Below are 20368 nucleotides of genomic sequence, written 5' to 3' on the forward strand. Positions count from 1 at the left end.
GTTCTCTCTGCATTTGTTTGTTGGGCTTTATGACTACTGGGTCCTCTAGAAGACAGAAGACTGATTAGAGAAAGTTACACCTTTTATTCTGACATTTTAGGTCAATAACTTAAAAAAACAAGAGACAAGGTTAAATTTTCTCCTTCCTTATTAACTTTGACTTTTCAGAGAGGAAGGACTCCTTAAAATCAGTATGACAATGGAAATAGAGAACTGAACAATTCTCTATTCTCTAGAAACCTAAAAATGAGTACTTAAACAGTGTCTTAAAAATTTCCAAGTGCTTTATATAGGTATTTTCTTATTTGAGGTATGAGTTTCAAAATGTTGTGATGGGAAACTGCATCCCCCAGTGTGCCTCAGGGGTCTCTCCTACTTCCTGGCCATGGTATTGTTCTTGAATGGACCAATCCCATGGTAGGGAGGGGCCATGCACCCTACTTCCTGGTGGAAGATTGGTCTATATAAGAATCAATCCAGGCCTAGGAAGGGGGGATCATTCTCATGAATGAGGGTGGTGAATAGGGTTAGTAGAAGGGAAAGTGTTAGTTAATTTCAGCCAGGAAAACTGGTTGTTTTTGCTTTCAATAAAGCTTTAGAAAGATCAGAGTGAGAGAAGAGTTTTCTTTTTTGCTTTCCTCGGAGGCATATAACAATCCTATGAGGCAGGCACTACTATCTAGTAAACTTATTCACTAGTAAATGCCATACATAAAAGGAATTTGAACCCAGGTCTTCCCTATCCCAAGCCTAGAATTTTATTGATAATATCCTTCTACTTTCTCAATTCACATTTCTACCATATCTTATTTTTCCAATAGTAGTAGTAGTAGTAGTAGTAGTAGTAGTAGTAGTAGTAGTAGTAGTAGTAGTAGAACACTTAGGTTGCAAAAACACTACAGATTTTAACTCATTTGATCTTTATAATAATCATAGGAGTGTTAAGAGAGTTTTTTATTATTAATTTCTCCTTTTTCTATATAAGAGGGAAAGGAGGAATAAGATTTTGGATTAAAAGACCCCCTGTTGTGCTGCTTGGCAGTTGGTGACAGTTAGAAGGGTGTGGCTGAGTGGGGCTTGTAAGTTGTAGACCATTGGAAAGGGCTTTTTGTCTCTGGATGCTCTGGGGAGAGGAGTGTGTGACTTGCTCTCTCTGGGACTGTGAGGAAATTGAGAAATGAATTTAAGGCCTTAATAGCCTTATTAATTATTAATGATCTGGGTAGATAGGTAGATAGATAATTGTTACATTATTAGATAGAACAAGTAGGAGAGTAGATGAAGGCTTAGGTCTAGCAGAAGATACTGTTCTCTGAGGCAAACAGATGTAAGGTTTTTTTTAGAAAAATTTAGTTAGGATTCAGATCAGGGGTATAGTTATAATCTATGATAAGATTTCTTTCACTTTCTTCCTTCCTATTTCCTATCCATATTTCCTAATAATAAACTAAGTGTTTTGCATTTAACAAATTTCACACTGATTTTTGATCAAACTCCTGCCCCCCAAAATTTAACCCTTCATAGACTGGTGAGCCAACTAGGAGTTTGATTAACCAATTGATCTCTTGTTCTTTCCAATATTAGGAAAAGGATAGGAGTATAACCATGCTGTTCAATATCATGTCCTGCATTGCAAGGAGATAGTGCCTCATTACTTCAAAGAACTCCCAATACCTGGGACTTTCACTAAGATTTTACAACTCATAGTTTTAGATGGTTTCCAGTTAATACCACTTATGGGAGTATTTGTTCTGTCAGGATTGTTTCTAAGATACCAACTGTATCAAGTATTTAGTTTAATCCTTACTAAGAAAAAGAAGCAACTGAAAGAGAAATTAATGGAGACTAAAGTTACATATCTTGAGGATTGCATCTTTCAATTAACACTATTGACCACCAAACTGAAACTATCTCAAAAGTGGAAGATAGTATCTCTCAAATGACTAAACCTCTAAAGTAACAAAATAAACTATCTCTAAAGTTGCTCAACTTGAAGATAGTATCTCCCTAATGTATAAAACTATTACACAACAAAATGAAACTATCTCTGAACAAAAAGAAATTATTGCTCAGTCTACTAAATCTTCTTCTCCTACTGTTCCCAATTCTCCTATCAAAGTACTTAAAATTAAAAGCCAAAAGAAAAAAATACAAATCCTGGCCTATTCCTTTTAAGATAAGTACCAACTCTTAACACTAAGAAGAACAAGTTAGTAACCATTAGGCACCACAAACCATTTATCCCCCAGTATATGGATGGATTTAAGTGCAACATCCCTTCTTTTGAGGAGGATCCCACATTGGTTATTTAAAAAGCTTGAAACAATATGCAGGCAATTTGATCCAACTTGGATTGATTTCTAATATCTTCTTGATGAGTTACTAACTAAAATATAAAATATATAAATATAAAATTATCAAGCTTTATTATCAATAATACAATCAATCATAATTATCAATGAGGAGAGTACATTGACTTAATAAGAGAAAGAGACATTAGACAATTGAGAAGGTCATTTGTAACAGACTGTTGTAAAGTAGTCAAGGACTATTTTAAAACCAGTTGCACTAACTGGAAGAATATAGACCTTGATGAATTAAAGAGAGTGATAGTTTATGCTTATAAAGGGCTTGAAATGAAAGATGCTGATGATAGTGATTTAGTGGATGCATTTTAAAAAAAAAGGAGATAAAAGCACTAAAGTGAAAAATGGATAAACTTGAAAAAGGTGATAAAGTTTTGGGTTAGCTATGGCTCCTATGCAAGAATATACAACCCACAGAGAATATACAAACCAGAGGTCAATGTGCTACTTGTGTAGAAAAAGTGACGATAAATTGCAGATGCTATAATCAAATATTCCACAATTTTAGAAATAATGGTGGAAACTTTAAGAATAAATATTCTAGAAATAACAATAATAACAGGAACAATTTCTGAATTAGTAATTTTGGAAATTATGGGAATGATAGAAACAGTAACCAAACTGAGGCAAATGGCTTATTATAATATAACTGCAATGGGGCATAGCCATGTAACAGCCAAATTGTAACTTCTCAATGTGAGGAATCTCAGAGGGCTACACGTGGTCCTTTATAATGGTTTTCCAGGAAGAAAGAATTCTGAAATTAAATAGTGAAACATTTGATTTTTCAGACCCAAATATAATTTAATCAGTTATTCCAATCTATTCTTCCCTAGATAGCTATGAACCACATCAAATGATGTAAAAATGTAAATGTTATTAATGTTTGTATTTAACACTAATTTCCAGAGTTTTATTTTATGGTCTAGGAATTATAGATGAAATATAAAGATTCTTACAGGTGATACAGTTTATATAAAGAACTTTCAGTGAACAGAAGCAATTCCATTGCAGATAAAATGCCATTCAAAATGATTAGCTGCATAAATAGACAAGACTACAGATACAAATGGATGCTGTTTTTTAAGGACATTGAAATTCAAGAATACTACAAATGAACAATTACACAATTGGACAATACTTACAAGAACACTGGATTACTACAAGGACTACTACAAATGGACATTATTTTAAGGATACTGAACTTTGTATTTATATAAAAGTTTCTCATACATAAAGGTTTGAAATTGAATGTAATGGGTAAGTGTATAATTTGTTACATTATTTTGTTATGTTATTTGTTATGTATTATGTTATATGATTTATTAGTTCTAATTAGAAATAATTATAATAATAATACTTTTATAAGATTATTACAAAGTTATAGAAATAATATACTTGATAAGAAAAAGTTAAAAGTAACTAAAGGATAAATAAATGGTAAAGTGTTATAACTGTTCATCAAGGCCCTCCTCAGGGGGGAAATATTAGATGTATAATATATTAGAATATATATTAGATGTTTAAATGTACATATTGAGATTAGATCCACCTCAGGGGGGATATTAGATGTATAAAATGTGTTTATAAGGTGGATATTAGATGTATATTAATGTGTATATAAGGTTCTTGTTTATTTTTAGAGATATATAATGTGTATATAAGGTTCTTATTTATTTTTCTTGTTTATTTTTTTGTGCATAGTAACCATAAGGTGTATTTGAATTAATATCTTTAGGTTATTATTTCTGTAGAGTATAATAAGAATAGGTTTTATTTCTGTATAGCATAAATTTTGTGACTGTAGTTTCTGTAACTGTAAATATTTGGAATTGTATATTATTTGAGACTTGTATATTGCAAGAATTATTTTGTTTTTTCCTTTCTCTCTTTATTTCTCCCTATTTATAATATAGAGTATAGTTTTATTTGAAAGATCCATTGGAGAGACTATTTTCCCAATGGATCTCAGTGGGGATATATTAAGTGAATTTTTTTATTAATTTCTCCTTTTTTCTATATAAGAGGAAAAGGACAAATAAGATTGTGAAGTAAGAGACCCCTTGCTGTGCAGGTTGTCAGTTGGTGACCCCCTGCTGTGCTTCTTGACAGTTGGTGACAGAAAGGTGTGGCTGAGTGGGGTTTGTAAATTGCAAACAGTTGGAAAGGGCTTTTTGTCTCTGGGTCCCTGGGGGTGGGCTGGGGGGAGAGTGTGTGATTTGCTCTCTCTGGGACTGTGAGAAGACTGAGAAATGGATTTAAGGCCTTAATAATCTTATTAATTATTTATATATATTTATATATGTAGCCTAATTACTTATTAATGATTTGGGTAGATAGGTAAATAGATAGTAGGTTATATTATTAGATAGAACAAGTAGGAGAGTAGGCTTTGGCCTAGCAATAGATACTGCCCTCTGAGGCAGATAGATGTAAGATTTTTTTAGAAAAATTTAGTAAAGATTGGGATCTGGGGTATAGTTATAATCTATGATAAAATTATTTTCACTTTCCTCCTTTTTATTTCCTATCCATATTTCCTAATAATAAACTAAGTATTTTGTGCTTAATTAACTACACTCTGGCTTTTGATCAAACTCCTGCCCCCCAAAATTTAAGTCCTCACAGGAGGTAGGTGCTATTATGGTCCTATTTTACAGTTGAAGAAAATGACTTATCCTCTTCCCCATACTGAATCTGTTATCAATATGTTCACTTTTGCAACATTTCTTGAATATGTTTCCTTGTCTCTTCTGATACTGCTGGTCCTGGTGAAGACTCTAATCACTTCATGCCTAGATTATTATACTAGCTTAATGGTGGTCTGACTGCCTTGTCTCTTCCCAATCCTATATGTCCTCCAGTCAGCCATCAAAGTGATTTTCCTAAAGCATAGGTGTGATTATGTCATCCTCCTACTCAAAAAACTCCTGTGGTTCCCTATTGCCTCTAGGACTAAATACAATATACTCTGTTTGGTATTCAGAGTCCTTCATAATCGACATCTACCGCTACTACCTTTCCCGTCTTCTCCATGCATCCTCTTTAATTAAATGGCATTGGGTTCTTAGCTTTTCCTTGAACACACCACTCAAACTCTTGGTTCTGGACATTTTCTTCAGCTGTCCCCCATGCCTAGGATGCTCTCCCACCTCATCTCTACCTCCTAGCTTCCCTGGCTTCCTTTAAACTCCAGTTAAAATCCTATCTTTTAAAAGAAGTCTTTCTTAATTCCTCAATACTAGTGCCTTCCCCTTGTTATTATTTCCCATTTATCCTGTATGTGGTTTGTTTGTACATTTGTCTACTTGTTGTCTCTCCCATTAGACTGTGAGCTCCTTGAGGGCAGGGAATTTTTGCCTCTTTTTCTATCCCTAGTACTTAGTACAGTGCCTGGTTACATAGTGGGATCTAAATCAATATTTAATGATTGATGGATTTACTTGTCCAGGGTCACACAGCTAGCAATTGTTTGAGACTGAATTATATAACTCAAGTCTTTATGATTCCAGAACTAATACTTTATCCACTGTGTCACTGAACTGCCTCTAAGGATAGTCCAAAAGTTTTCACTTAAAGGTAGTAGGATTTTTAAATAATATAGAAGGGGATAAAGAACTTGAAATTTTCCTATCAGCTTGAAAGAAAACAAGATTGGTCTTTGTTACACTTTCAAAGATTGAAAAAACAATTTAAAAATGAAGAAACTGAATATTTGTCTCTCCAGTGCTATTTAAATTGAGGTCTCTAAACTAGAAACGCTTTTCAAGTGTAACTGCTTTTAGATTGAGATATTGATAGAGCCCCAGATGCTGGTTCATTTTTAAATGTTAAGTAGATTCCAACACAGATTTCTAAGGTGACTATGTTATTGACTGGGAAGCAGGGGGTAAAAATGTCCACATGAAACCTCCTATCATATTTTCTTGGAAAAACTTCCATGCTTTCCTTATTTTAGTTAGCATCCTTTATTATGATCAAAAAAAGCATTTTCTACCTTTAAAATCTTGATACCCTGGAGTTGAGGCATCACAGCAGTTCAACGGAGGTCTCACACTGTCACAATTAACATGACTGAATGATTTTCCTATTTGTAGATGACCTCCGGGGGGTGGGGGGGGGTGAGGAACATACTTCATGGAAACGGACAGTGCTAGACTAAGAAATAGTACACTCATCTCTGGTCTTTCTGTTTCCTCTTAAAAAGGAAGTACTCCATAGAATATCTCTCATTCTCTCTAGCAGACTTTTCTTAAGACTAAGGCAATCTACCTGCTGTTTGCCCCCTAGAGGTAGAGATAGAACTACAGAGAAGTGCAGGTACTACGGAATTGAGTCAAACTTTGTAAGTTTCCTCATACAAAACCATACATACAATTTCAGTGGTGGATGGAACCATAGGGAATATTTGCACTAGTTCCTTCATATTGCATACAAGGAAACTTGGAATTCCCCAGGAAAGGGAATTACTATACCCAAGACCAGTGGCATATCCTGATGCAGATTTCATGTATCTATAGTTATACTCCACTGCTCACTGACCTTTCCAGTGGAATATTCTGCCTCTCCTTCATTTGTTCCTTCATTCATTCAACAAAAAAATATTTTCTAAGCATTCATTATATAACTCTTTCTTAGGTACTATGAGGCAAGAAAAGAATTATAAATAGTGCCACCCTCATAGAACTTACAATCTACTTGGGAATATATGACATAAAAATGCATTTAAAAATAAAATTCTTAAATTTAAATTTTTAATTTTAAAAATTAAATTTAAATATTATGCTATCATGAAAGAAATAATACTGGGAAGTTTGGGATTAAGTATCTAATGAAAGATAATGGTAGCAAGTCTTAAGAGTTTGGAATAATGATATCTCCCTCTGAGATCAAGAGAAAATATATTAAAGATCAAGAGAAAATATATGTAGACATTAATAACCATAAAAGAATCAGTGCAAAATATGAAGATGAGATCTTTAAAGATGGAAAGATGTTTTCTACCTGGAAGGGTTAGGGAAGGTTTCATGTGAAATTCAGAGACTCTTGAATTTGGCTTTGGAGAAAGAGGCTTCAATAGCCAGAGACAGGACAGAATGTAGGGATTCTGTTCTTAGAATTAAATGAGCAAAGATATAGAGATAGAACAAGGGAGAATAAGAATGAGAAAGAACATGTCCTAAGTTGATTAGAATATAGGATACGTCAAGAGTAATATATGACTGGAAAGGTAGGTTGAAACCAGTTTGTAGTAGGCATTGGATGCCAAGACTAGGAGTTCATGCTTTAGAAATTAGACAATGGGGAGTTGATAAAATTTTGTGGGAGATTTATAGTTGTTTTTACTATAAATATATATAATTGGTAATGCCAAGTTTGATCTTATCAGACACAAATCTATTTCAATGTAAACTACATTCTTTTTTACAATCTATTTCCATTTTATAGATCATATGCTTATATGCTCATTCATTCCATATGAATGATTCATAAATGGACAGGAGGCAGCATGACTCACTGTTCTAGGAATCAAAAAGATCGGTTTAGTAGTCTCACTTCTATTTCCATGAAATTACTAGCTTGCTGGGTGACCTTAAGCAAGTCACTTCATCTCTGTTGGTTACATTTTTTAATTAAGAAAAAAGACTATATGATCTACAAAATCTCTTCTCATTCTAACATTCTATAACTAATTGAATTGAGTATTTTATATGTGTGCCTTGGAGGGTGAATCTTGTGGCTTAACTAATTCATCCTTATAGCAGTTGCTTACTGTCTTTGAATAGGATAAGGTCATCTCCTAATTGTCTCATCTCTCCTACATTAGACCCTTTTCCCATTCCAGAAATCTCCATGTCTGAATCAGTCCAGTTGGATAGGATATAAATGGGCAGAGCCAAAAGAGGGCAACTCTAGACATCCCAATAAGTCCATGTGGACCACCTCTGATTTATAAGGAAATAATTTCATTCTGAGGAGCAAAAAACTTACAAAGGCTGAGCTAGAAGCCCAAGATTGCTTTCTGGTGGTGGGGTGGGGGGTGGATTATGATTTAAGAGCATCTCTTTCATGAAATTATCTTATAAAAAGGACCCTCTGCTACATAGGTCATGTTATTAATTAGTAAGTACTAAATTATTCCTAGTAAGTATGTTCATCCCTGTGCTAAGTACTATGGATGACAGAGAAGTATAACTCCTTCAAGGGAGTCTGCAATCTACTTGGGAGGGTAAGACTGACATGCATGAAATAAGTAGTATTTTACAAAATTAAGCAGTATGGTCCTTAATCATAGAGAGAAGATATAAAGCCACAAAGCTAGCAAATGGCAGAGCTAGGATTTGAATCTAAGTTCTCTGACTCAAAATTCAACACTTTTTTTCCCAAATAAGGGAGGGTATCAACTTTTAAGAGTCAGCTAGGTAGTACTGGATCAAAAAGCACTAGGATTTAATCAGGAAGACTTATCTTCATGAGTTCAAATATGATTTTGGACATTGTGTGACTCTGGATACGCCACTTAATCCTGTTCACCTCTGTTTCTCATCTGTAAAATGGACTGGAGGAGGAAATAACAAATCACTCAATTATCTCTGACAATAAAACCCCAAATGAGGTCATGAAGAGTTGGGCACATCTGAAATGACTCAGCAACAATAGATTTATAAGTGCTTAAGTGTTAGACAGTTTTTAGTGAGGACTAGAATTAGGAAAGGCTTCGTTGCGGAGCTGGTACTCAGAAGTTACATTCCTAGAAAGGGAGCCAGGTTGAATCTAATTTATCCAAAATTCTGTTCTATACTAGGAGACTTGTCTTTGTGGATGAATTTTTGGACCTGAAGTCAGGAATACCCTAAGTTCAAACTTAGTTTCTGACACTTACTAGCTGGATAGCCACAGGTTTAACCATTGAACCTTTCTCAGTCTTAGTTACCTCATCTGTAAAATGGGAATGATAACAACTGTGGTGCTAAAATCACAAAGTAGTTTTAAGGTTTAGATGAGATAATATATGTAGAATATCATATAAATAAATGCTAGTTGCCAGAATTGGGCTAGGTCCCAAGGCACTTTCCTGAGATGGATATGAGAACTCTTTAGAAAATACTTGTTTTTCTGCCTTTTGATCTGCTGGGAAAGAAAATGTTTCCTTTGAAGAATAAAAAAAGGCAAAGCTGATCTGATTTCTATAAAACATAATGCAGAATTATTTTCAACCTTCTGAATGAAGCACAGATTATGTGTGTAGTCACCAGTAAATGGATCTAGGAACTGCTTCATCAGAGTTGATAGATATGGCTAAGCTTGTGAATGAGATAAATGCATTCGATCAATATACTGATTTTTACCCCCAGCCTTGCAGGCTCAATTTAGAATCATCATCACTCAGAAGCCCCTTGCCAGGTCATTAGGACTAAATGTATCATTGAGAGAATAACAAACTAGATCTTCATAGATTGATACAAGCACAGTTACTTATAAATTACATGGAGAAGAATTGAATGACTATCTTATTCCCTCTCTCTTGACCTCATATTCCCAGTTTGCCTTGCAGTTGGGCTGATGGTAACCAAGTTTTGCCTTATGTTCAGGAGAATGTAGCATCTAATAGTATGATATGATTTCAAAGAAACCTTCCTTTCTTCCCTCACTATCTATGTTTTCATCAGCGTACCACAATGAACAAAGACTAGGACAGGGAATACTCCAAGTCGATTTCATGATGAAGTATAAATAAGCTGGTATATGGCATTCTGGGCTTGATTTCAGGAAAACTTGTTTTTCATGGATTAATTAAATACCCACAGATTTAATTACAACCTCTATGTGAATGATTCTCAAATCTTCCTATGCTGCCTCAAACTCTTTATTGACTTCCGATCTCATATCTTCAAATGCCTTTCATCTATCTTGAAGTGTATGTCCAATAGAAATCTTAAATTAAACATGTCCAAAATATAACTTATTATCTTTCCCCCTAAATTCTCCTTTCCCTCCTATCTTCCCTATTACTGTACAGGACAACATCATCCTCCCAGGTTCTCAGGCTCACATCCTAGGAGTCATCCGCAACTCCTCACTATCTTTCATCCACCCTCTATACAGTCTGTTGCCAAAGTTTGTCAATCTCACCTTTGCCAATCTCTTTGAATATTCCTTTTTACTTCCGACACTGGAATCACTCTAATGAAGGTCTTTATCACTTCATGCCTAAATTATTGTAATAAACTGCTATTGGATATCCTGATCAACTGCCTCTCCTCTCCAATCCATCCTTTATTCAGCCACCAAAGTGACTTTCCTAAAGTGTAAGTCTGTCCATGCCACACCCCCTACTCAATAAACTTCAGTGGTTCCCTACCATAGCTGAATATGAATGAGATACATGTATGCATGTATATATGTAATTTTCCAAACTTTAGGGACCCATAGAACTGTTAGCTATTATTACAAATGATTGATAGTAGATACTTCTTAAAAAAGCAGCTGTCTTTTTTGGAGGGAGAGAGGAAAGGAAAGACTATGAGGTCAACAAGCAGTTGAAGAACCATAGAATATCAGACAGATTTCAAAGGATTTTAGAGGTCACTTAGTCCTGTTCCTACTTCAAAAAGGAAGAAAGGTATTAAGGTGGAGGAAAAAGGGCATGAAAGGGAAAAAATGATAAATTCTTTGTTTCATTGTCTTGCTACACTTCTGCTTGCTACATTTAATTCCCATTTTCTACAGCACTTCTTAAATGCTCAAATTCTTTCTTCACCAGGTAGATAGTGTATTGGGGTATATGAGATGTTAATGGAGGACTAGCATCTCTCATGAGTGAGAATGCCAAGTTCTTTTTAGGATTGCTCATCTACCCTTAATGTTTGCTTGTTAACAAACTCTTACCAGCCACAGACCAGTAAAACCATCTCAGCAGACTGGCTAAACTAGGTTGAGAGTAGCTTTAAATCTGTGATGTGGGTACCTTAGAGCTTGGTAAGACATTGAAGATGCCGAGGTCATCCAGTCCATCACCACTTGTCCTTAATTCTGTCTTGCCAGTGAACTTCAATGACTATGGAAGAGAGAGTGAAGCAGATGATTTTGCATAATTCTGCCTCACTAAAATTCAATTCACATGCAAGTTATCATTCATTTTGATGTCTTCCTTGAAAAATAATAACAACAAATGTATTATTATCCTCATTTTACAACTAAGGATGTCTTTTAGCCTCAGCAAATTAATTTGTCTTAACACAGAAAACTCTAGGACATGTTACACCATCATACTTAAATTGAAGAATTTTATTGTGAGGGTATCAACTCTGATACGTACCTACTTATTTTCATGAGTTTTCTGCAAAAACCTGACCAAACTAATTCCAAGTGCTATAAAAAAGTTAACCTTGATCTCAGAACTTTTGTTTATGTCCATATCAACAGTATGTGTGTATCAGTCATGACTGCCCAAATTAAACCAGAGATTTCTTGAGGGCAACAATAGATGCTTTATTTAATAGATATTTAATAAGGGGGCATCAGAAAGTATCAAACAAGAATATTCCTTGAGGCTATATAAAATTGAGATATGATTCTTTATTCAAATATTCCTTTATCATATCATTTCACATGAGCCTATGTACTGTGAAGATAGAATTAACTCTCCCTTTGTCTATTTTTAGTTAATCAAATCAAGAAATCAATGTACCCTACATAGTAGCTAGCTAATCATTAGGTAAGAGAGCTCACAAGTCATTTACTAGTTCACACCCCCAAAGGCCACAAATACTTGGGCAGTGCTTGGCAAATTGGGAAATTATAATTAAATCCTTTGAAGAGGAGGAGAGACAGGAAAAGAAAAGGAAAAAGGAGGATAAAAGGCCAAGCCAAAAGACTGATTCATTCACTTTGTGTCTGTGAGCTGGGCTGAAAGAGGTCTCTTGGCTTTCTTGGTTTTGGAGAGACTGATTCCTTGGAGAGACTCTTCCCTTGGATTTTGTGTTGGTGAGTAGAGCTAAAGAGACACACTTTTCCTTGGAGCCATTTTGTGTTGGTGGAAATCTGGCTGAAGACACCACAGAGACTTCAGTCTGAGGTCTACCCAGAAATCCATGTGGAGATTGGGACTTGGGGAAGCCTTAGCAGGGAGCTGAGCCAGACCTCACTGGAGCAACACTTAAGGGCTTGTAGGCTAGACCAGGCTTTGTCTCCTCTCTATATTTCCCACTTTCACTATCTCTACCTTGTTGTAAATAAAAGCTGCTGACAGTCATTTTGACTTAAGGGCTAATATTTTATAAATGGCAACCACTTTTGTAACTCTCATACTGAGTCAAAATCAAAATTTAATTGCTACATAACAAAGAAGCATGATGGACTGGGGTCAAGAATGAAATGCCAACAATAGAAGATGCAAAGAGCAGAGAAAAGTATAGGTGGTAGATAAAGGATTGAAGGTGAAAAAACAAAGATGTCAAGAAATAAATAGTAAAGACCAGAATATAGTGGAGATGGTAGGAAAATAGCACCCGTATATGGAGCTGAGACATAGACTAGAAGGAGGTCCATTAGAAGACTCCCAATGAGCTATTTGAACACTATCAGAATTCATTTCTTCAAGTAGATTATGGAAAGCTCCATTCTTTCACTGCTGCTGCTGCTATTGTTTTGTGGCTGCTGCTATTTTGGCTATTTGTTTGTTTTGACTCTAGATCTCCCTATTTTATCCAGGCTGAATATACAATGGTCATTCACTTGTCCAATCTCAATACTGATAAATGCCAAAGCTTTAACCTGCTCTTTTTTCTTCTATCAGAGCTGATTCTCTCCTGTTCAAGCAGTATGGTGACCCTCCACTCCCAGAGACTCGTTATATTTGTATCAGACCTTATAGATAATTCTACTGCAGGTCTGAATTCTCCAGCTCAAGAAATCAACCAGGTTTAGCCTCACCCAGTCTCAGAAATTACAGGCATGTACCACAAACTAGGCAAAAGTCCCATGCTTAGTGAATTTCACATAGAAATAAAAAAGCAGAGACTTCCAGTCAAGATGGCAGCTTAGAGAAAGCTAAAGTTCAGATCTCCAGAAACCCTTCCCTACCGAACTCAAACTATATGCTCCTAAGGCACTAAAATTCAAAACAAACAACAGCATAGACCCCTGGAATCCTCCTCCTGGACCTGGACCTGGATCAAAAGGTATGGTCCCCCCCAAAAGCCAGAACCCGAGATTACTTGGACCTAAGGGGTAGGCAGAAGGAAGGCCCCAGGACCCATCCCCCCAACCCAGAGCGCTGAGTCTGAGGCAGCAGAGGGAACCTCAAAGCCTCATGGCTGGCTATCCTGAAGGCCACTTCCTGAAAACAACTGGACCCAGTCGAGGGGGCACCCAGACAGCAGGGAAACAGAGAGAGACAGGAGGAGCCTATAGCCCCCTGACCAGTTCCTTCCATCTGAGTCTCACCGAAGGTCCCTGCTTCAGGGCATACTCAGTCTGAGGTTAATCCTATCACCAGCCCTCAGAGCTCTGGGAAGCCATGGCCCCTCCCCTCTCAGAGTGCTGGCTCTCCTGGCCAGCTAAGGCACAGAAAGAAACACCCCGTGGAAAGGGCCAAGCCAGGCTTAGAGTGTGGAAGTAAGGCAATGGAGAAGCATCGGGAGGGAACTGAAGAGGGCAGTAACACAGAAACACCAGCAATTCCTGGCTTCCCCGGGAAGACAGAACAACAACTTCATAGAACGGACAATCTGCCTAGGGCTAAAACCTCTGAACACCAGACAGAGATAAGAAAAGCTAGTCCTCTCCACTCAGATAAAGATGGCAAACTCCACAGAAGCACAAAAGCCCCAAAATTTCAAGAAAAACAAGAAGAAGGGGGTGACTTTGGACACATTTTATGGAGCAAAAATACAAAATACAGAGGAGATAGATGAGGAAACACAAGCAAATGCTCTGAAACCTTCCAAAGGAAATGGAAACTCTCCACAAACCCATGAAGAATTTGAATCTGAAATGATAAAAAAGATGGAAGCCTTCTGGGAGGAAAAGTAGGAAATAATGCAAAAGAAATTCACGCATCTACAAAACCAGTTTGACCAAAGTGAAAAGGAAAACCAGGCTTTAAAAGTCAGAATCAGGCAACTCGAAGACAACGAGCAAGAATTAATAAAGAAAAGCCAAAAGACCAAGAAATTAGAAGAGAACATAAAATATCTCACTGACAAGGTGACAGACATGGAAAATAGAGGAAGAAGAGATAATTTAAGAATAATTGGACTTCCAGAAAAGCCAGAAATAAACAGCAAACTCGACATCGTAATACAAGATATAATCAAAGAAAATAGCCCAGAGATTCTAGAACAAGGGGGCAATACAGCCACTGACAGAACTCACAGAACACCCTCTACACTAAATCCCCAAAAGACAACTCCCAGGAATGTAATTGCCAAATTCCAAAGCTTTCAAACAAAAAGAAAAAATCCTACAAGAAGCCAGAAAAAGACAATTTAGATATAAAGGAATACCAATCAGGGTCACACAAGACCTTGCAAGTTTCACTCTGAATGATCGTAAGGCATGCAACATGATTTTCAGAAAGGCAAGAGAGCTGGGTCTTCAACCACGAATCAGCTATCCAGCAAAACTGACTATATACTTCCAAGGGAAAGTATGGGCATTCAACAAAATAGAAGATTTCCAAGTTTTTGCAAAGAAAAGACCAGAGCTCTGTGGAAAGTTCAATATTGAAAAACAAAGAGCATGGAATACCTGAAAAGGTAAATATGAAGGAAAGGGAAAAGGAAAAAAATGTTATCTTTTTCTTTTACTCAAACTCTCTTCTATAAGGACTACATTTATATCAATCTATGTATACTAACATGTGGGGAAAATGTAATGTGTAAATAGGGGGAAAAGAAAGAACAAATAGAATAATCTTTCTCACACAAAGATTCACACGGGAAGGGGAGGGGAAGAAAACTCCTATAAGAAGGAGAGGAAGAGAGTTTTTACTTAAACCTTACTCTCAGGGAAATCAACTTTGAGAGGGAAGAACATCCAGATCCACTGGGATCTTGAATTCTATCTTACCCAAAAAGGGAAGGGAGAAGGGAAAACCAAGGGGTAGGGGGGAGGAAACACAAAAAAGGGAGGGAAGAAGAGGGGAGAGGGGGAGGGAACAAAAAGTGAGGGACTAGAAAGGGAAACATATCAAAGGAGGGGAGAAGGGGGACTGATTTAAAGCAAATCACTGGCCTAAAAGGTAGAGCTGAAGAAGAAAGGTTAGAATTAGGGAAGAATATCAAAATGCCAGGGAGTCCACAAATGACAGTCATAACTTTGAACGTGAATGGGATGAACTCACCCATAAAAAGTAGACGAATAGAAGAATGGATTAGAATCCAAAACCCTATCATATGTTGTCTTCAAGAAACACACATGAGGTGGGTAAACACCTACAAGGTCAGAATTAAAGGATGGAGTAAGACCTTCTGGGCCTCAGCTGAAAGAAAGAAGGCAGGAGTGGTAATCATGATATCTGATAAAGCCAAAGCAAAAATAGACCTGATCAAAAGGGATAGGGAAGGTAATTATATTTTGTTAAAAGGGACTTTAGATAATGAGGAAATATCACTAATTAACATGTATGCACCAAATAATATAGCACCCAAATTCCTAATGGAGAAACTAGGAGAATAGAAGGAAGAAATAGACAGTAAAACCATATTAGTGGGAGACTTAAACCAACCATTATCAAATTTAGATAAATCAAATCAAAAAATAAATAAGAAAGAGGTAAAAGAAGTGAATGAATTCTTAGAAAAATTAGAATTAATAGACATATGGAGAAAAATAAATAGGGATAAAAAGGAATACACCTTCTTCTCAGCAACACATGGCACATTCACAAAGATTGACCATACATTAGGTCACAGAAACATGGCACACAAATACAAAAAAGCAGAAAAAATAAATGCAGCCTTTTGAGATCACAAGGCAATAACAATAATGATCAGTAATGGTACATGGAAAACTAAATCAAAAACTAATTGGAAATTAAACAATATGATACTCCAAAATCGTTTAGTTAGAGAAGAAATCATAGAAACAATTAATAATTTCACCCAGGAAAATGACAATGGTGAGACATCCTTTCAAACCTTTTGAGATGCAGCCAAAGCGGTAATCAGAGGTAAATTCATATCCCTGAATGCTTATATTAACAAACAAGGGAGAGCAGAGATCAATCAATTGGAAATGCAAATAAAAAAACGCAAAAGCAATCAAATTAAAAAACCCCAGCAGAAAACCAAACTAGAAATCCTAAAAATTAAGGGAGAAATTAATAAAATCGAAAGTGATAGAACTATTGATTTAATAAATAAGACAAGAAGCTGGTACTTGGAAAAAACAAACAAAATAGACAAAGTACTGGTCAATTTAATTAAAAAAAGGAAAGAAGAAAAGCAAATTAACAGCATCAAAGATGAAAAGGGGAACATCACCTCCAATGAAGAGGAAATTAAGGCAATCATTAGAAATTACTTTTCCCAATTATATGGCAATAAATACACCAATTTAGGTGAAATAGATGAATATATACAAAAATACAAACTGCCTAGACTAACAGAAGAAGAAATAAAATTCTTAAATAATCCCATATCAGAAAATGAAATCCAACAAGCCATCAAAGAACTTCCTAAGAAAAAATCCCCAGGGCCTGATGGATTCACCAGTGAATTCTATCAAACATTCAGAGAACAATTAACCCCAATACTATACAAACTATTTGACATAATAAGCAAAGAGGGAGTTCTACCAAACTCCTTTTATGACACAAACATGGTACTGATTCCAAAACCAGGCAGGTCAATAACAGAGAAAGAAAACTATAGACCAATCTCCCTAATGAATATAGATGCAAAAATCTTAAATAGGATACTAGCAAAAAGACTCCAGCAAGTGATCAGAAGGATCATTCACCATGATCAAGTAGGATTTATACCAGGGATGCAGGGCTGGTTCAATATTAGGAAAACCATCCACATAATTGACCACATCAACAAGCAAACCAACAAGAACCACATGATTATCTCAATAGATGCAGAAAAAGCCTTTGATAAAATACAACACCCATTCCTATTAAAAACACTAGAAAGCATAGGAATAGAAGGGTCATTCCTAAAAATAATAAACAGTATATATCTAAAACCATCAGCTAATATCATCTGCAATGGGATAAACTAGATGCATTCTCAATAAGATCTGGAGTGAAACAAGGATGTCCATTATCACCTCTACTATTTGACATTATACTAGAAACACTAGCAGTAGCAATTAGAGAAGAAAAAGAAAGTGAAAGCATCAAAATAGGCAAGGAGGAGACCAAGTTATCACTCTTTGCAGGTGACATGATGGTCTACTTAAAGAATCCTAGAGATTCAACCAAAAAGCTAATTGAAATAATCAACGACTTTAGCAAAGTTGCAGGATACAAAATAAACCCACATAAGTCATCAGCATATCTATATATCTCCAACACAGCTCAGCAGCAAAAACTAGAAAGAGAAATCCCATATCACCTTAGACAAAATAAAATACCTAGGAATCTACCTCCCGAGACAAACACAGGAACTATATGAACACAACTACAAAACACTCTCCACACAACTAAAACTAGACTTGAGCAATTAGAAAAACATTAACTGCTCATGGATAGGATGAGCCAACATAATAAAACTGACCATCCTACCCAAACTTATTTATCTATTTAGTGCCATACCCATTGAACTCCCAAAAAAATTCTTTACTGATTTAGAAAAAACCATAACAAAGTTCATTTGGAATAACAAAAGATCAAGGATATCCTGGGAAATAATGGAAAAAAAACACAAATGATGGGGGCCTTGCAGTCCCAGTTCTTAAACTACATTACAAAGCAGCAGTCATCAAAACAATTTGGTACTGGATAAGAGACAGAAAGGAGGATCAGTGGAATAGACTGGGGGAAAGCGACCTCAGCAAGACAGTATACGATAAACCCAAAGATCCCAGCTTTTGGGACAAAAATCCACTATTCGATAAAAACTGCTGGGAAAATTGGAAGACAGTGTGGGAGAGATTAGGAATTGATCAACACCTCACACCCTACACCAAGATAAATTCAAAATGGGTGAATGACTTAAACATAAAGAAGGAAACCATAAATAAATTGGGTAAACACAGAATAGTATACATGTCAGACCTTTGGGAGGGCAAAGACTTTAAAACCAAGCAAGACATAGAAAAAGTCACAAAATGTAAAATAAATAATTTCGACTACATCAAATTAAAAAGCTTTTGTACAAACAAAACCAATGTAACTAAAATCAGAAGGGAAACAACAAACTGGGAAAATATTCATAGAAACCTCTGACAAAGGTTTAATTACTCAAATTTATGAAGAGCTAAATCATTTGTACAAAAAATCAAGCCATTCTCCAATTGATAAATGGGCAAAGGACATGGATAGGCAGTTTTCAGATAAAGAAATCAAAAGTATTAATAAGCACATGAAGAAGTGCTCTACATCTCTTATAATCAGAGAGATGCAAATCAAAACAACTCTGAGGTATCACCTCACACCTAGAAGATTGACTAACATGATAGCAAAGGAAAGTAATGAATGCTGGAGGGGATGTGGCAAAGTAGGGACATTAATTCATTGCTGGTGGAGTTGTGAACTGATCCAACCATCCTGGAGGGCAATTTGGAACTATGCCCAAAGGGTGATAAAAGAATATCTACCCTTTGATCCAGCCATAGCACTGCTGGGTTTGTACCCCAAAGAGATAATAAGGAAAAAGACTTGTACAAAAATATTCATAGCTGAGCTCTTTGTGGTGGCCAAAAATTGGAAAACAAGGGGATGCCCATCAATTGGGGAATGGCTGAACAAATTGTGGTATATGTTGGTGATAGAATACTATTGTGCAAAAAGGAATAATAAAGTGGAGGAATTCCATTGAGACTGGAACGACCTCCAGGAAGTGATGCAGAGTCAGAGGAGCAGAAGCAGGAGAACATTGTACACAGAGACTAATACACTGTGGTATAATCGAACATAATGGACTTCTCCATTAGTAGTGGTGTAATGTCCCTGAACAATCTGCAGTGATCTAGGAGAAAAAAACACTATTCATAAGCAGAGGACAAACTGTGGGAGTAGAAACACTGAGGAAAATAACTGCCTGATTACAGCAGTTGAGGGGACATGACAAAGGAGAGACTCTAAATGAACACTCTAATGCAAATACTAACAACATGACAATGGGTTTGAATCAAGAACACATGTGATACCCAGTGGAATCACGCATCGGCTATGGGGGGCGGGGGGAGGAAAAGAAAATGATCTTTGTCTTTAATGAATAATGCTTGGAAATGGTCAAATAAAATATTATAAAATAAAAAGAAGAAGTAAAAAAGCAATGAGCCAGAAAACCTGGATTTAAATCTCCATTCTGTCCCTTATCAGCTGTTTGATCTTGGGCACACTACCTTTCTTCCTTTGACCTGTTTTCTCCTCAATAAAAAGAAAGATTTATACTAGATTAGCACTAAAATCCTTTCCAACTCCAAAATTCTATAATTCTAAAATTAAGTCCAACATCTTTCTCCTACGCTATCTGAGGTCAAAATACCCCCAAAATGTTCTTTTGCGCCAATATGATAACCCCGAGTCTTATCATTTCCCCTTGAATTCAGAAAGGTTATTTCAAATTTGAACTTTCAGAATTTCTGCTTCCTCTAACTTTGGCTCTTCTTTCACCAACACCAATCATAAAGTTTCTAAACCACTTCATAATTTATTCTGCACCTAAATTTCAGCATCTCATGACCTATAGTACCTGCTGGTGAACCTCTCTAAGCTTTAGCCAGTCTAATACTCAGAAAACAAAAATGTTGGCTGGGACTGGATGCATACTTTATGGATTCTACATATCAGAACTTGAGCTCTATGGAAAAGTTGAGAAATCTGG

At 36.1% G+C, this 20368-nt stretch overlaps 1 long non-coding RNA gene across 2 annotated transcripts in view; it reads right to left on the bottom strand.

The window, feature by feature from the left end:
* LOC103096189 (uncharacterized) overlaps positions 1-20368 on the bottom strand; it is a 61011-nt gene that overhangs the window by 17510 nt on the left and 23133 nt on the right. For both annotated transcript variants that reach the window (XR_008915602.1, XR_459092.3), the window contains exon 2: positions 11335-11424. This is a non-coding gene — a long non-coding RNA (uncharacterized LOC103096189). The remainder of the gene's footprint in view (positions 1-11334; positions 11425-20368) is intronic.

The sequence above is a fragment of the Monodelphis domestica genome, chromosome 1, assembly GCF_027887165.1.
Source record: "Monodelphis domestica isolate mMonDom1 chromosome 1, mMonDom1.pri, whole genome shotgun sequence".
Classification (NCBI taxonomy): domain Eukaryota; kingdom Metazoa; phylum Chordata; class Mammalia; order Didelphimorphia; family Didelphidae; genus Monodelphis; species Monodelphis domestica.